General features: G+C 37.4%; 1 protein-coding gene across 10 annotated transcripts in view; it reads left to right on the forward strand.

Moving 5' to 3' along the window:
- LOC110257137 (PC-esterase domain-containing protein 1B-like) overlaps positions 1-19,241 on the forward strand; it is a 276,259-nt gene that overhangs the window by 32,651 nt on the left and 224,367 nt on the right. For all 10 annotated transcript variants that reach the window (XR_014829271.1, XR_014829274.1, XR_014829275.1 and 7 more), the window contains exon 2: positions 14,939-15,089. The gene's annotated coding sequence lies outside the window, so the exon portion shown is untranslated. The remainder of the gene's footprint in view (positions 1-14,938; positions 15,090-19,241) is intronic.

The raw sequence follows: 19,241 nt of genomic DNA on the forward strand, positions 1-19,241 counted from the left end.
GGCTTATGTTTCAAATCTGGGTACAAATTGTGACTCTGTTACCAATTGGTCACCAATGGGATAAAGCTGTTAAATCTAAGTCTCAGTTTCCCTCCATGGTAAAACAAAGCATATGGGCTAAACAAACACAAAGGCTACTCCTTTTTTTTTGTTTGTTTTTTTGTCTTTTTAGGGCCTTACCGTGGCATATGGAGGTTCCCAGGTAAGGGGTCAAATTGGAGCTATAGGTACCTGCCTATACCACAGCTCACAGCAACGCCGGATCCTTAATCCATGGAGCGAGGCCAGGGATCAAACTCGCATCCTCACGGATACTAGTTGGGTTCATTAACCACTGAGCCATGACTGGAACTCCTCAAAGGCTACTTCTGATGCTAAAAGTTCATGTCTCAGAGGTTGATTTATTTTGGTTTCCTCCTGGCTCCTATTTCTGACCTGTCTCTGGCCTAGCATTTCGTTTCATTCTTTACAGTCTCCTTAAAGTTTTCTTCCTTCTTATGAAACTTGCTTATCAGTCAGGCTTCTGGCAAGAAACATATGGCGCTTTCAAACAAAGATAACCCAAGAAGATTTGGCAAAGGAACTAGAAACAAAGGTGTAAGGAAGGTGCCAGAAGACATAGTACAATGTCTTGGTTGAGGGAGCAGTTATCAGGATCCAAAAGGAGAGAGGTGTGTAGAGATGGCCATTTTGAGAAAATCTATGACTTCAGGATCGAGGGAATGATAACCAAAACTCATACTTCTCAGAGTTCCCATTGTGCTCAGCAATAATGAGCCTAACTAGTATCCACAAGGAGAACTTGGGTTCAATCTCTGGCCACGCTCAGCGGGTTAAGGATCTGACAGTTGCTATGGCTGTGGTAAAGGCTGGCAGCTACAGTTCTGATTGGACCCCTAGCCTGGGAACTTTCATGTGCCGTGATTATGGTCCTAAAAAGACAGAAACAACAAAAACAACAAATACTCATACTTCTTCTTTCTGATATCCTTCTGGGGCTGCACATCACATAAACCTGATTGGACATCAGAAGAAAGGAAGCTTGTTGATATGGTTCACATAATATAGATCAACCATACAGGGCACAGAACAGAGCTTAGAAAATGGATCTGGAGGGCAAATGGAAGATTTATAGCAGACTCATTCTTTTTTTAAATTTTTTTTTATTATAGTTAATTTATAATGCTCTGTCAATTTCTGCTGCGTGGCAAAGTGACCCAGTTACACATATACACACATTCTTTTTCTCACATTATCCTCCATCATGTTCCATCACAAGTGACTGGATACAGTTCCCTGTGCTGCTCAGCAGGGTCTCATTGCCTATACCCTCCACATTCAAGAGTTTGCATCTACCAACCCCAAACTCTGAGTCGATCCCGTGTCCTCCCCCTCCCCCTTGGCATCCACAAGTCTGTTCTCCACGTCCATGAGTTTGTTTGTTTTGTAGATAAGTTCATTTGTGATATATATTAGATTCCAGATATAATTGATATCATATGGTATTTGTCTTTCTGACTTACCTCATGTAGTATGAGAATCTCTAGTTCCATTCATGTTGCTGCAAATGGCATTATTTTGTTCTTTTTTATGGCCGAGTTAGTATTCCATTGTGTATATGTACCACATCTTAAACCATTCATCTGTCAATGGACATTGAGGTTGTTTCCATGCCTTGGCTATAGCGAATAGTGCTGCAGTGAACATAGAGGTGCATGTATCTTTTTCAATGAAAGTTTTGTCTGGATAGATGCCCAGGTGTGGCATTGCTGGATCATATGGTAGTTCTCTGTTTAGTTTTCTGAGGTACCTCTATACTGTTTTCCATATTGGTTGTACTAATTTATATTCCCAACAACAGTACAGGAGGGTTTCCTTTCTCCAAACCCCTCGAGCATTTGTTATTTGTAGACTTATTAATGATAGCTATTCTGACCAATGTGAGGTGAAGCAGACTCATTCTTTTTTTTTTTTTTTGGTCTTTTTGCCATTTCTTGGGCCACTCCCATGGCATATGGAGGTTCCCAGGCTAGGGGTCTAATCAGAACTGTAGCCACTGGCCTACGCCAGAGCCATAGCAACTCGGGATCCGAGCAGTGTCTGCAACCCACACCACAGCTCACGGCAATGCCGGATCCTTGACCAACTGAGTAAGGCCAGAGTTCAAACCCGCAACCTCATTGTTCCTAGTCAGATTCGTTAACCACTGAGCCACAACGGGAACTCCAGGCAGACTCATTCTTAAGCAAGGTTCTGCTATTGAGTCATCTATTATATTTCAGAATAAATCATGTCAATGTGTTGACGATGTTACAGATAACTTTTTTAAAGATCAATCATGTACATACATAATAAATAAAAGATGCAAACAACCTCAAAAAAAAAAAAAAAAAAAAGAAAGAAAAAGCCTTCTAAGTGAAAAGAAAGTCTTCCTCCCACTCCTAATCTCCGAAGTCCAGCCTGGCCTCCTCTTCTGCCCCTATCAAATTTAATCCCTCTGTAAAAGTAGAAAAGCCCTCTGGGATGACTCCCCAGGGCAAAGCAACTTCAAGTCAGGCCCAGAACTTATGTAGCTAACCCTGGCAGGACTGCATCCTGGGCAACATTTGTGTGCCCCTCACACCCTGCATACACATTCATGACTGTCCTAACAAGTCCATGTTCCCTTCCTGAAGGGTGACCAAGGCTAATTAGTATATTTTACTTTATTTTACTTTTAGTGTAAACAGAGCTTTCATATGCACTGAGATATAAACATTTGTATGAGTTGCTTTATTACAAAATTCACTTTGTTTTTTTTAATTGCTATATAGTTGCTTTGCAATGTTGTGTTAGTTTCAGGTGTATATCGAAGTGACTCAGTTATATATATACATATTTTCATTCTTTTTCAGATTCTTTTCCCATATACGTTATTACAGAAGACTGAGTAGAGTTTCCTGTGCTATACCTATTTTATATACATTAGTGTGTATATTAACTAGTATATTTTAATTCTTCCCTTTAATTGTGGGATGTAACATATAAATAAGATTTGGGGATAACAGGTGAGTAAACAAGAAAAGAGTAGGCCTGATTTTTTGAGCCTCCCAGTGATACCATTGGCTAGCATCATCTGCTTCACCTATGTAAGAAGATCAATCTTGATTATTATCTTGCTCAGTGTTTAGTCAACAAATATTTGTTGAAACCTACAATGTGTCAAGCACTGATCTAGGATCTGGGGATAAATCAATGAAACAGGTCTCTACAAACATTGCTAACTAGGCAATTAACAAATATAGTGAAGGCTGGTAAATGTTACAGAGAAATGTAAAGTAGTCTAAGTAGTTTGGGTGTTTGGGTGTTGAAGGTGGGGAGAGAAGTGTGTTTATAATATATGATCATGGAAGACATTGTAGAGATGATGTTTATTACGTTGTGAGCCACATGGGAATTCCAAATTATGTTTATAATGAAACTAAAGGGAGTGAAGGATGAAGTCCTGCAGGCATTAGAAAAAAAGTGTGAAATACCAAAGTTCCCAGGCAGATGTTGCTGTTTTATTTAATGAGTAGTAAGGAACAGAAGGATTGAGTTGAGGATTGGTAGTTGCTTATCTCAGAGGAAACTGGAATTACTGCCCTAGCCTTTTAGACCCTAGTAAGAACTTCAGTTTTTATTGCAAGTGAAATGAAAAACATGGGAAAATGGCATGGTGTCACTTAGGTTTAAAAGGACTATTTTGCTTTGAGAATAGGGAGAACAGGTATGAGAATAGGTAGGAGGCAGGACAGAACAATACGGAGAAGTTAGGAGACCATTGCAAATCCACACTTCCCTGCAAGGTTTGGATAGGGGTGGTGGAAAATTATTGTTTGGGGAAATATATGGGGTTAAAGCCTCAGCCTTTGCTGCTGGATTGGATGCAAGGTGTACGGAAAAGGAAGGAGGCAAGAATGACTAAGTTTTCACCTGAGCAACCAGGTGTTAACTAAGTGATTACAGTGTAGTCTTCGTTTTGTTTCCTCAAAATAATGGTTAACTTTCAAGGTAGTTATGGCACCACACAACCTGTCAGCACACAGAAAAAAACATAATTTTTACTGAATTATATTTACCTCCCACCTCCTAAGCTGTGTTGAGGTCATTTATAATATTAAAACTGAAATAAAGCCAAATAGTCAGAATGGAAATAAAAATATGAGTAAATAGAACTGAAAAGCCTAAAAAACCTAAGAAATATTCCCTATTTTGTCTCTCACTGAAAGAACAAGCTAAATTACTTGAGTTAACAGAACTTCAAATCAAGAAAGATGTTTCTGTAAATGCTCCACCCAAAAAATTTTTAATAGTTTTTTTTAAGTCTCACCTGACAAATCCAGAATTAACACAATTTGCTAAAGAAGGCCAGCACCACCCAAAGGTACATCGGGGACAGACACTCCAGAGTGAGAGAAAAAGTTCATTTTCTAGATTTGGATTCTTAAAGAATGCTTAATTTTTCACTTCCCGGTTTTCAAAACCTGCTTATCTCTTGCCAATCCCCTTTACCACTCAGATGCCATCTCAGATTCCTAGGTAAAGTGTCCCTCCCTTTTTTTCCCCCAAGGTCTTTCCTGATTTCTGGAAGGTTAAAGTTTTTCTCTCAGTCCTTTCTCTCTCAAATTAATACTCTTTCTGAGCTGAGACTCTTCCCTGTTCTGTAGGGCCCCTTTCATTTCCCAGGGACTCTTAGGCATACTCCTAATAAGGAATTAGAGGAACCAGTACACATCTCTGCTCCTTACTTAAAGGAATGTGTGAGAGTCATTTCCTTTGTGTCACTACCCTGACACCTAATGTTTTCATAAGGAATAAACAAACTGCCAGTTTCAACAGATTTCTCCACTCCTCAAAGGCATCCTCAGAATAAGATCTTGAGCACTAAGGTTAGTCACCTTTATAAACTGTATATCAAGCTTCGTGTCTGGGCACTGAACCATCTGACATCCTTTGCGTTGAGTCCTTAATTATTTTAAGTAGGATTTGACCAAACCTTAGGAGTTTCTCCTAGGAGAGGCTCAGAAAAGCACTATGTAATTTCATCTATGATATATGATTTCAGGAACTAGAGTTAGAAGAATGGAAATACTCTAGAATCCAGTATCCATGCCCAGTTTACCATGGACATGGTCTAAAAATCTGGATCTGAAGAGAGAGTTAAAAACACTTTAAATAAAGAAAATAAGCTAAACCTTAGCCTGCCTGGGATATCACAGTCTCCTTAATGAGGAAAGCTAGTAAATCTTTCTATTAAGGTAGTGGGGGGAAGCAGAGTCCCCAGATCTGTTTCATAGAATTAATGCCAGAACCAGAAGGCCAAGAGAAGCAAGGCAGCAAGACCTTCTTGTAGTAAAAGTCAGAAGAGGGAAACAGTAATATAGTGCCATCCTCCCTGTATACAAACTTTTTATATAAAATATATTTATGTAGTATAAATATACCACATTAATACACATTGTTCAAAGAGGAAAATAAAAGATACTTTTTAAAAAGTCAAAGGTGAAAATTAGATGACCTATTTATAGGAATACGGAGACACTCAACATCCTTGGACTGAGCCATAGACATGGGCATGGGGATATTTTTGATAGAATTCTGCAGAGCTGTCCTGATACACACACACATACATACCTATGTATATATACACACACATATACACATACAAATATATATAATGTATATTTAAGTTTTATTGGATTATAGTTGACTTGCAATGCTGTGTTAGCTTCAGGTGTACAGCAAAGTGAATCAGTTATACGTATACATATATACATTTTTTTTAAGATTCTTTTCCCATATAAATTATTACAGAAAATTGAGTAGACCTCCCTGTGCTATACTGTAAATCCTTGTAACCTGTCTATTTTATATATAGTAGTGTGTGTATGTTAATCCCAAGCTTCTAATTTATCCCTCCCTGCAACAATTCCCCATTGCTAACCATAGCTTTAGTTTTGAAAACTTTGAGCCTGTTTCTGTTTTGTAAATAAGTTCTTTTGTATCATTTTTTTACTAGATTGCTCATATTAGTGATCGCATATGATATCGTTCTCTTACTGCACTTAGAATGATAATCCTTAGGTCCATCCATATTGCTGCAAATGGCAGTATTCTTTTTTATGGCTGAGTAATATTCCATTGTATATATGTACCACATCTTCTTTATCCATTCCTCTTTTGATGGACACTTAGATTGCTTCCATAGCTTGGCTATTGTAAATAGTGTTGCAGTAAATATTGGGGTGCATATATTTTTTGAATTATGGTTTTCTCTAGATACTATACTCAGGAGTAGGATTGCTGGATCATATAGTAGTTCTATATTTAGTTTTTTAAGGAACTTCTCATTCAGCTCAATATCAAAAGAAAAAAAAGCAATAAAAAAATGATCAGAAGAACTAAATAGACATTTCTCCAAAGAGGACAGACAGATGGCTGAAAAGCACATGAAAGCTATATATCTTTGACATAGATCTTTCCCTAACAATAACTTTTATTGGTTGCTATTGCATTCCAGGAACTACATGATTTCTTTGCTTATAGGTCATTGTAACTTTAGGGAGTAACCTTGTTTCCCTTAAGCTACACATTCCCCATCCACAGTAGACTTTCCTTCACCTAATTCTAAACCTCTGCATATCCATATTGTCCTTTAAATGTTCAAGAGTAACAACAGTTGGTGATTGGTGAAGTTCAGAATATGTGAGAATATGAGAGTGACTTCTAGATACATTGCCTGGGGTTTGAGTTCTAATTTTAGCTCTTAGTTTTATTTAGTAATGATTATAATTTCCCTATTTCCTCCTATATAGTTAACTTGTTTGTTCCCATTCTGAAGCTCAGAGTGGATTAGAAAAATTGACTGGGTTCCATGAAGTTATCCCAGTATATTTATATAAGGCCAGCTACCATCCCTACTCAACATATCTTATGCCTGGGAGACACTATAAGGCAAAAAGCCTTCTAAGAATCCCCCCAAATTGGGTGTGTAACAATTACCCCTCCTTGCTGCTCTCTGATGTTTGAGCTGTTAAATGATGATTCCTGAAGATTCCAATTATACCTTCCATTTGAGAGCAGAAACTATGCTTCACTTTCCTTTCTTTCTTTCTTTTTTTATGAGTTTTAATTTTTTTCCATTACAGTTGGTTTACAGTGTTCTGTCAATTTTCTACTGTACAGCAAAATGACCCAGTCACACATACACATATACATTCTTTTTCTCACATTATCCTCCATAATGCTCCATCACAAGTGACTAGATATATTTCCCTGTGCAATACAGCAGGATTTCATTGCTTATCCATTCCAAATGCAATAGTTTGAATCGACCCCAGATTTCCAGTCCATCCCACTTCCTCCCCCCGCCCTTGGCAACCATAAGTCTGTTCTCTGAGTCCATAGGTTTCTTTTCTGTGGAAAGGTCTATTTGTGCCATATATTAGAGTCCAGATATAACTGATATCACAGATGGCCAACAAAGCACTTGAAAAAATGCTCAACATCACTGATTATTAGAGAAATGCAAATCAAAACTACTTTTAGGTCCCACCTCACACCCATCAGAATGGTCATCATTAATAAGTCCACAAATAACAAATGCTGGAGGGGATGTGGAGAAAAGGGAACCCTCCTGCACTGTTGGTGGGAATGTAAGCTGGTACAACTCTATGGAGAACAGTATGGAGGTACTTTAGAAATCTATACATAGAACTACCATATAACCCAGAAATCCCACTCTTGGGCATATATCAAGACAAAACTTTCATTGAAAGGATACATGCACCCATATATTCATTGTAGCATTATTCACAATAGCCAAGACATGGAAACAACCTAAATGTCCATTGGCAGATGAAAGGATTAGGAAGATGCGATATATACATACAATAGAATACTACTTAGCCATAAAAAGAATGAAATAATGCCATTTGCAGCAACATGGATGGAACTAGAGATTCTCATACTAAGTGAAGTAATTCAGAAAGAGACAGATACCATGTGCTTCATTTTTCTTTATAACTCTATACCCAGCACAGGGCCTGACATACAGAAGGTGCTAAGCCATGCTTTGGGAGAGATGGGAGAGAGGTAGAAAAGAAGAGAATGACACTTTTTTTTTTTTGTCTTTTTAGGGCTGCACCTGAGGCATATGGAGTTTCCCAGGCTAGGTGTCAAATCAGAGCTGCAGCCACCAGCCTACACCACAGCCACAGCAATGTGTCTATGACCTAGACCACAGCTCACAGCAACTGTGACCCACTGAGGGAGGCCAGGGATTGAATCTGCATGCTCATGGATACTAATCAGCTTCATTTCCACTGAGCTATGATGGAAACTCAACACATATTTAAATATAGGATTAGATCAAAGAATATGTTGGGAATAAATATTGTCCTATGCTATCTCTTCTGCTTTTAATCTCAAGATGATTTTTAAGTCTTTATATTTAACTTTTTATCCTTTTAAGTTTTTCCTCTAATGGAATAAACTATGAGAGCAAAGATTTCTCTTTTTATTTTTCATGTATACTTCATGACACCAGGCACAGGGTTAGCAGAGGCTTTAAAATATTTATGATTTGATGATTTATTAGCAACCAATACTTTTCCATATTGAGTTCAAATTTAAAGTAAAAATTTAGTACAAACTATTTCCTAAACTAATCCATCTCTATGAAAAGGAAATGAAGCTTCTTTTTTCTTTTCGTATTCTACAGAATCATGTCTATTGGTATGCTTTTTCTATTTTATAACCATTATCTGACATAGATTTCATATGGACTTTTTAAGCGATTTACCATAATATTATCTAAATTATTAACTAAAAATTTCGAGTGCATATTCAAATAACAGTACTTCTAAAGAAGTTTCTCATGTTTCCTTTTAGGATACATTATTAGACTTTTATCTATTAGCAAAAGGGTAAGTTGTTTTGAGCAAGTTTTCTAATTAAAAATTTTAAGGTATAAACACACACTCCAAAGAGCCTACAGCTTAATCTCCAAAATTATATGCAGAATAGAATTGTTTTAATCTATTATAAATTCAAGGAACAAGACTAATCTTGATTTCCTTGCCGTATGGTACCAAATGAAATCAATTAATGATAAGTTGACAAGTTAACACTTCTTCCATATTAATACTTGAAGATCTAGATAATAGAAAAGATCAAACCAGTAGAATTCCTTAGGTATTAGGAGAGGTGGAGGAAAACAAACAAGGGTTTGTTGTAGGAAACAGATTTTTTTTTTAATTGACATTTGGTTAAATTCTAAGTTTAATAAATTGACATCTTGATTTGAAATTGCTAGATATTAAAAGTTCCTTTTCAACGCAGGTAGATTGCAGTCCTGAACCAAAAAGCAAACAAATATTTCCTGAGTGTTCACTAGTCTACATGATCCTGTTTGGTGAAGTACAAAGAACTATACAGTCATACAATATGAGTAATTATTACCCACATGAAGTATATAATCATATTAGAAAGGAAAAAATATTAGTCCATATTTCCCATGTTCTTATTCTTTTTTAAACTTCTGAAGAAGTTACATGTGACTTCTAGAAAGGTGATAATAGGAACAATGTTTAAGCTTTGGCAGAAAGGATAGGCCTAAATAAATAGCTAATCTCTAAAACTCAAGCAATGGTTAAAAACATATTTTACAGGCAGAACAAACTATGGAAATTGTGTGTATTAAAACCCAGATGATTAGAAAAGCAATAGAGGGAACTGAACAAAAGAACCATCACCCTAATAGTCCTGGAGGAAAGTAGCTTTCATGCAAAGAAAGGTGTCCAGAACCAGGAGGGTTGGACTGGAGAGCTTCCTTTCTCTCTGGACCCTCAAGACTACAGAAACCTCATTGGTGCATCTTTAATCATTTTTCCACATATCACAGAAGCATAAGCCAGCTCTGAAATTCCAGCTAAAGCATAGAACTTTGGGTATCAAGTGGAGGTACACATAAAGTCTTTTCCCAGTGAAGTAGAGACTGAACTGCTGTGCAACTAGAAAGACAGAAGTGGTCCCAGAATACACCATTCATTTAAGAAAGTAGCCACATGAATGGATGTCTGCTTCTGTGTTCATTAGAACACAGAAGATGTTGGAAAATGCTTACTTATTAAATAAACAAACAAGTAAAATGAAGATGAGGGCTTGATATAACTCAATTTAGGAAACAGAAAGAATAGAGAAAACTATAGAGATCAACAGAAATATTATTGCCCTTAAAGAACAAATGACTTAAATCTAAGAAGTTTAAGTTTTATTAGAGTCTAATCCATGAGCAATGGAGAGTCCATTAGCCTTCTTTGCAGGGACAGGAAGGCTAAGAAATGGGACAAATTAGAGAATATGAATAAAAATCCTTTTCAGGAAGATTTGTCTGTCAATGTTTCATAACTCAAATCAAAGGAATTAAAAAATAGAATCCAACCATTCAACTAAGAAACTACTACAACAACCTAGACGTGATGTTATTAAGGGGTACAATTAAAAAAAAAAAAAACAGAACTTTGTGGGCATAGAAAGACACTCTTCTTTTGTGGAAAATATGATAATTCTCTTTTAGAAACACTGAGTTTGAGGTGCAAGAGGGACTCTATTTGAATCTATAATTTATAATGAGAAATTGAAATCTGGGGTCTCTAACTCAAGATTGCAGTGATGACTGGAGGTATAGATTTGTGTCATCTACACAGAGGCAGTTGAGCCATAAAAGAGGATGTGCCCTCAGAAGAAAACAAAGAGGAACAGAGGATCCAGACTGAAACTTGCAATGGGGGGATGGAGAAAGGAAGACAGTTTAAAAATAAGCAAAAGAAGAGCCCAATAAATAAGAACAAAAGCAGAACAGATGCCAAAGGAGGAGGAAATTTCAGTAGTTGTGGAATGAGGTAGAGAGGGCAAAAAGAACGAGGTTTGCAAAAAATCTGTGATGATAGCGGTGAGAGCAGGAGTAGAAGGTGCTAAAAATTTTATTAAGAATAGGAGAGTAAATTAGTAGAGAAGCTCAAAAAAGTGAAAACCAAAAAAAAACTTAGGACATCAACATCTAAAATCCAGATGCACTATATGGGTGGCTGCCATATCAACCTACTAAAAATTCAACAACGCACACCGTTTTCCACAATCAAAAAAAAAAAAAAAAATGACTCTTCACATCTCATACAATTCAGTCTGTGTCACCTTATCACAAGCATCCAGGACCTTCACAATTGGGCTTTGCCTATTTCTTCTCTACCGCACTTATTCATCTTCTACTCCAATCAGACTGGCCATTGTTGCCAGCTTAACTGTCACATTTGAGATCTCAACACCACCACCATTCAACTTTTCTTAACACTCCTCATATTCTTCCTGAACCCTAATATTTCATAACTCCCCCTTCCTCCATATAACTGTTTACCCAGGAAGCCATTTTTTTTTCTTTTTTTTTTATTACTCAAATGAATTTATCACATCTGTAGTTGTATAATGATCATAACAATCTGATTTCACAGGATTTCCATCCCACAGCCCAAGCACATCCCCCCACCCCCCAAACTGTCTCCTCCAGAGACCATAAGTTTTTCAATGTCTGTGAGTCAGCATCTGTTCTGCAAAGAAGTTCCATATGTCCTTTTTTCAGATTCCACATGTCAGTGAAAGCATTTGATGTTGGTGTCTCATTGTATGGCTGACTTCACTTAGCATGATAGTTTCTAGGTCCATCCATGTTGCTAAAAATGCTGGTATTTCGTTCTTTTTGATGGCTGAGTAATATTCCATTGTGTATATGTACCACATCTTCTGGATCCACTCCTCTGTCGATGGACATTTAGGTTGTTTCCATGTCTTGGCTATTGTAAATAGTGCTGCAATGAACATTGGAGTACATGTGTCTTTGCGAGTCGTGGTTTTTTCTGGATAGATGCCCGGGAGTGGGATTGCTGGATGAAATGGTAGTTCTATATTTAGTTTTCTGAGGAATCTCCATACTGCTTTCCACAGTGATTGCACCAATTGACAATCCCACCAACAGTATACTAGGGTTCCTTTTTCTCCACACCCTCTCCAGCACTTATTGTTTGTAGACTTTAGGATGATGGCTATCTGGCTGGTGTAAGGTGGTACCTCATCGTGGTTTTGATTTGCATTTCTCTAATAATGAGTGACGCTGAACATCTTTTCATGTGTTTCTCGGTCATCTGTATGTCTGCCCATGAAGCCATTTTTGTCTTGCACTAGCTCTGGGAAAACTCATTCTAGTTATCTTTCATACGGTACCTAATATTACTGTGGAAGGAATGCTGGTCGTACTGAGATCTTTAAGCTCTCCTTGTCCTGTAATTCACCTATCCCAAATCAATTAATTTATCCAGTGTTGGCTTCCATGCCCAGATTTCAAACGTTTACTGAATAAAGTTGCAGAATTGGTTCACTTTACTGTCTCCTACCAAGGTAATGCCCTTAATGTACTCAGCAGGCCTTTGTACATTTCCCTTGACTCAGTCTCTTTCTTCCTAACTTCTTTAAATTATCAACTGGTTCTGCAACGACCACTCTTCACCCTCCTCCCTCCTCCCCAGCATTTTGGCTTGATCAGTCAGCATGAATTAGTTCCCTGGGTGGGCACTCCTCTAACTTTCCCTCCTTCCCCCAGGGTATAAACCTGTCCATAACCACCCTCATCCTTAAGGTTCTTCCTGGAAGAAACACTTACTTTTCTTCCAGTAATTTCTCCTATGGTCCAGTCTCAGATTCTCCCACTTTTATCAAATTATCCTTTCTCTTTTTTAATTTTTTTTATTAAAGCATAGTTGATTTATAACATTGTGCCAATTTCCACTGTGCAGCAAAGAGACCCAGTCATATATATACATACACACACATACACACATATATATGTGTGTGTATATATATATATATATGTATGTATTCCTTTTCTTATATTTTCTTCCATCATGGTCTATAGCATGAGATTGGATATAGTTCCCTGTGCTTCACAGTAGGACCTCATTGCTTATCCATTCTAAATGTAATAGTTTGCATCTACTAGCCCCACTTGCCTCTACTTATACTTTCTTGACCAACTCTCCATCCTTCTCAAACGTTTTTCCAGTCAAAGCAAGTTTCTTGAAAGAATAATCTGTACTCTCTCTCTCCACTTTCTCTCCTTCATTCTGTCCTTATTTCATTATAATCTGACTTCTTCCTACCATCTCTTGACAATTCTCATCAGGGTCAGCAGCCACCTTTACAGTAATCGAAAATCAAGCTACCATGTCAGTGTCTCTGTGACATTTGTAGCAAGTGACCACATCTTCACTCATCTTTGAAAGGCCCCTGTAATTCCACAACATGACTTTTTTTTTTGCATTCCTTCCTATCTCTAGTGTTGCTCTTTCACTTGTACTCTAAGCTTCCTTTTGGAGCTGCCCCTTCCATGCCAATCCCTTTACTCAGTGGTTTTCACTCCTGGCTGACCATTAGAATCACCTGGGAGCTATTTAAAAAATACTAATGCAAGATTCTAGTTGAATGAGACTGGAAGGGAGCCCAGGCAGTGCTCTTTTTCAAACTTCCCAGATGATTCTAATGTGTACCTGCGGTTAAAAACCACCACCTTAACTCAAGCTTCTCAACATCGTCTCTTCAGGAAAATCACCTGGGGCAATTGTGAAACATAAATATGTCTAGATCCTGCATCCTTGAAATTCTAGTAGAATTGACCAAAACTCCGAATCCAAAAAGTATCAAGAGACTCTCCCTTCCAATCACATCTACTGGGCAACACTCACAGCTGTAGATTTTGGGGTCTGTGCTATGTACTGGATAAGTTGCATTTATTTTCAAGCTTAGAACTTTCTCCTGTGTGCTCATAGAGCACTTTCTATGCATCAGTTACTCCTTCGTGCCTCCTTTACTTGAATGTAAATACCTGCAGGGCAGAAATTCTGTCTTACTCATTTTTATATGAATTTTATATGAACTAGCAAATGGTCTAGTACATATTATCTCATAAACAAATAAATATTTTTGTAAAATAATGAATGAATAAACAATAATTATTTTCATATGCATAGTCTGTTCCTAATACAACATATAGACATTACTCTAAGCCTTTTTGTATTCTCAGCACTTACTTGTATTGGGCTTGTGTTCATAATGATGAATGAAAATTTTCTGCAATCTGTATTTTTACCTATAAATATTCTGTATTTTTATGTGATTTATTTATTTTTTCTTTCTCTGCTTCTTCTCTCTTGGTACTGGTTCCATCTTGGCCAAGTGACTTACACATGTTATGGTATATTTTTGGAATTCTGTTTGTGTGAGGTAGAGAGCATGTGAATTTTGGAGTCAAATAGACTTGGACCTTTGTCTCTTTTCTCCTCATTTGTATAATGGGGATAAGACATACTTGCAATGATTAAAAATAAAAGAATCTTAAATTTCTGGGCAGAAATTTAATTTTTTTTCTTGGAGTGTCTGCTCTTGTGCGGCTTATATAAATCCAAGGGATAGTCTTTCTTTAGCTTTCTTATTGGCCTACTCCCTATTACATGTGACTATCTCTTTACTAATCCTTATGTCTTTTCACCACAGTGTCAGAAAATGTTGGGTCTGTCCTCCAGTTCGTGCCTAATCAGTACACATGTGTTTTTAATCATGCTGGCCCCTTCCAGAATGTGCTACATCCTCTGTCTGCCTGAAAAACTCTCATTGGTCCCTTGAAACCCACCTGATACAGGGTTAGTCATTTCTTCCTGTGTATCACCCCTATCTGAACACAGATTTTTTATCTTTGCACTTGTTGTAATGGACTGCAATTTTGGTTTACAAATTCTGTCCAGTGGATTTTAAGCTTCTCTAGGGCAAAGATCAAGTTTAATTAATTTTTTTTTTTTTTTTTTTTAAATTTCAGAGCTGAGTGCAGTGCTGAAGTATGGACACATGAGGTATTTCTGGAGTTGAATTACTCCTGGAACCAGACTTTCACGCTGCCTTTACCCCCAGATCTTCCGAAACTCCTTGGCCCTGCCTTTATTCAACTTTAACTTTGGAGTCAGAGAGCTGTAAGTACAAATCTTTATTGACTCTTGTTTGTTTTGGCTTGGTTTTTTTGTTTGTTTGTTCATTTAATGGTGCAATGAGATTGTTAGACCAACTGACAGTGTTTTGTATAAAATTAAATGAAATATTGGGTATAAATAGTTTAACAATAATTGTTCAAAACATGTTCTCAGTAATTACTGATAATGTGATGGTCATCATAATTATGGTGCAATTTTGTTTTGGTTTTTGGTGGGTTTTTTGGACCATTCACTAGGAGGTTCTACCAGTAAATTTCATTACTAAAAATGTAGTCTCTGTTAAGTGGTCAGGCATGCTGAGTAAGTCTAAACCTTTTCTTTTTTGCCATTTCTATTGCAGACTCTTTAATCCCTCTTCTCACCTTTCATGTTTCCTTGGATATTTCCCAAAATGATGAGGAAGCTGTGTAACCCTTTCATCAGATAACAAAGTCTAGTTTGGGGATTAATCCCATCATACCTACATTCCTGTTTACTTCAGTCACCCCTCAAGAACCACAAGTCACTTTTCATTACTTGAACTCTTATTCCCATTTCAATTTTAATATCCCCTAATCTTCAGTAATCTTTCACTCCTCCTTTATCCTCAAATCCTTCCAGTGTATCCTCCTGAATTCCTGATAACTCATCAACATAATCCCTGGGATTCTCAAATTCTTCCTTAGATGTTTCTGTACTTTCCTGCTTTAATGAAAAACTCTCTGTCCTTGTGGATACTACATTCCTGGCAGCCTCCAAAAAGGTGGCATTTTTTTTTTATCTTACCCATAAAACTTGAGGGTGGGTAGATGATCTTTGCTTCTCGTTGGTGCTTCCAAACCAGTCCTAGCTCCTTCCCTAAAAACAAACAAACAAACAAACAAACAAAAAACCTCATGTTCTTTGTAGTTCATGCCATAGAGCAGCTTCCTATCATAGTCCTCTCCCTTCTTCCAGTCATATGCAAACCCTAAGATCAGCTCCTCTCATTCAGTGAAAATTAGCAAGTAGCTCCCTGACTCTCCACCATGTCTTCAGTCATCCTAGGTGATTTTTGAGGTCTATGTAACTCACATTGCAGAGAACGCTTTCAATATTCTGGTTCTCAGTGTCTTGACCTTCTCATGTCCAGTGATCTTGGCTTCATGTCTCACAATCACCTGCTTCGAGGCCATATCCTAGATCCTGTTGTTGCCCTCAATTGCAGGTCTCAATAGGCTCTACTCAAAATATCTTGCTTTCTGATATAGATTACCTCTTTCTATTTATTTTCTGTGAATCCTTTTCATATGCCATCCAAAGCTTCTGCACATCCATGGGAAGATGGATGCTATCAACTTTTGCCTGTCTTTCATCATTTTTGTGTCTTCACTTCCCTCAATATTCAGTATGAAGTAATCACTCTTCACACAATCCCTTGACAATATTACTCTCTTTCTTCTTTCACTGTATATTTGCCTGACAAAACTCTGCCCTGGTTAAATTTCAATGTTTGTCTATTTTGTGCTTGACTTTGAGAAGCTGGATATGACTTGACAAAACATATGACTGTAATGACCTGTCTCACTTAAAATGTCTGACCACCACCTACACTGGGTCCCTGATGCTCCTAGCAATCAATGCTATTACATGTCCCAATTCAATTTATCTCCTGACTCTCCAAAATGACTATTTCATCACTTATACTTTCTCCTCAGAATCTCTAACACACTCTCTGCTATTCTTTAATTCAGCTTATGCCCCTGCTTCATATTTTACTGTTAAAGTAGAGCAATCAGGAAAGAGTATCTGCATATTCCCAACACCCAGTGTAAACTTCACTGAACCTCTACCAGGTACTTTGCTCTTATTCCTGTTGCAATAGATGTACTCACACCTAAAGTCAGCCCATCACCTCACACCCGTCAGAATGGCCATTGTAAAAAAAACAAGAGATAACGAATGTTGGAGAGGAAGTGTAACACTCATATAGTGTCAGGGTCCATCTACATTGATACAAATGGTATAACCATTATGGAAAACATTATGGAGCTTCCTCAAAATATTAAAAATATAACTACAATAGTATTCACTTCTGGATATATGTCCAAAGAGAATGAAATGTGTTATCTGAAAGAGATATTTATATCCCCATGTTCACGGTGTATTATTCACAATAGCCAAGATATGGCACTAAGTGTCTGTCCACCCACAGATGAACGGATAAAGAAACATAATTTTATACACACACAGAGGAATGCCATTCAACCGTAAAATGGAAGGATAACTTGCCATCTCTGACAACATGGATGAACCTGAAGGATAGTATAAGTGAAATAAGTCAAACACAGAAAGGCAAATACTGAACAATCTCATATGTAGAATCTAACATAGTGGAACTCAGAGACGCACATAGTAGAATGGTGGTTGCCAGGCGTTGGGGGGAATGGAGAAATGTTGGTTAAAGGGTCCTAAGTTTCATTTAGGCAAGAGGAGTAAATTCTGGAGATCTCATGTACTGTATGGTGGTTATAGGTAACAATGCTGTATTGTATACTTGAAATCTGCTAAGGGGGTAGGTAGATCATAGTTTTCTCACTAACACACACATACAGAACGGGAACTGTGTGAGATGGTAGATATGTTAACCAGCTTGATTCCTAGCAATCAGTTCACAATATGTACATATAGCAAAACATTAAGTTGTAGACTTTAATATATACAATTTCAATTTGTCAATTACAACCCAACAAAACAAAAAGGTCAACTCCTGCATACAAACTTTCCAGGGTCTATCTACTGGAATGTATTTTTCCTCACCTAACTCAAGGACTTTGTTTCTATAAATGTTCCCAACCGGTCTTAAATCATCACTTATGCCTTATCTACTGGGATAATCAATACACATGCATGCCGTAAATGCCTATCTTAAACAAATCAAAACAAACTTTTTTTGATTTTACATCCCCATTTCACATACCCATCCTCTATTTCTCCTTTTACTTTTTCATGTCTGCCCTCTTTTTTTAAAAAAACTAATAAAATTCTTGTACATACTAATGACTCCACTTCCTCCTCTCTCTCTATCTTTTTTTTTTTTTTTTTTTTAGGGCTGTACCAATGGCATATGAATTTCCAGGTTAGGGGTCAAATTGGAGGTGTATCCACCAGCCTAGGCCACAGCCACAGCAACACCAGAGCCAAGCCCCATCTTGCGACCTACACCACAGGTCATCCAACCTGTGTCCTCATGGATACTAGTCAGATTTGTTTTCCCTGGGCCGTGACAGGAACTCCCCTCCTTCCCTCTTCTGAAAGCACGTTTCAGTCTTTTGTCCATCAACTCCATCAAAACTGACCTTGCCAACGTTGTTTCCATATTGCCAATTCAGTGAACAAATTCACTTGTCCTCCTAGCATATATATGTGTGTGTGTGTGTGTATACATACATACATATATATATATAGAGAGAGAGAGAGCAGCATTTAACGTAGTTGACCATTTCCTTCTTGAAATATTTCGTATTCTCAGTTTCTAAAGTGTCTACTCCTATCTCAATATCATCTCAACTGCTGGATTTTTCCTGTTAATGTATTCTCAATAGAGCAGCCAAATTGATTTAGTTAAAACATAGATGAAATTTTTCCATGGCTCTACTCAACAAAACTCCATGGCATCTTACATCCCTCAGGAAAAGTAAAGTTCTTCGAGTGGTTTCTAAAGCCTCACCTTGACTTAATTGTTGCCAACTAACCTCCCTCTTTGAACACTCTGGTCTAGCATGTAGACAACTTGTTCTCCTGAATATGCCAGGCACTTTCTTGCTTCACAGGCTTTGTACTTGCTGGTCTCTCTGCCTGATAAGTCACTCTTCTAAATATCAGAGTGGTTGGCTCCATACTTCATTTAGGTCTCTTGCGAATGTCACCTTGTCAGAAAAGGACCTCTTAAAAATGGCTTTACCTTCTTCCTCCCTGGTGGTTACTATCTAATCCATTAACCTGCTTTGTTTTTCTTCATAGTACTTAAGAACTCCTGATACATAACATATATTTATTTCTTTATTGTTTCTTTTCTCCACATAAAATTAAAACCCCAAGGAGAACAAAAACAATATCTTTGTTTCCTTTTCACTGCTATAGCACCAGCAGCTAGTGGTTTTACTGCACAATAAA

The sequence above is a fragment of the Sus scrofa genome, chromosome 15, assembly GCF_054392235.1.
Source record: "Sus scrofa isolate SSC_HxYL_T2T_F1_AM1 chromosome 15, Sscrofa_HxYL_maternal_Yorkshire_Landrace_v2.0, whole genome shotgun sequence".
Classification (NCBI taxonomy): Eukaryota; Metazoa; Chordata; class Mammalia; order Artiodactyla; family Suidae; genus Sus; species Sus scrofa.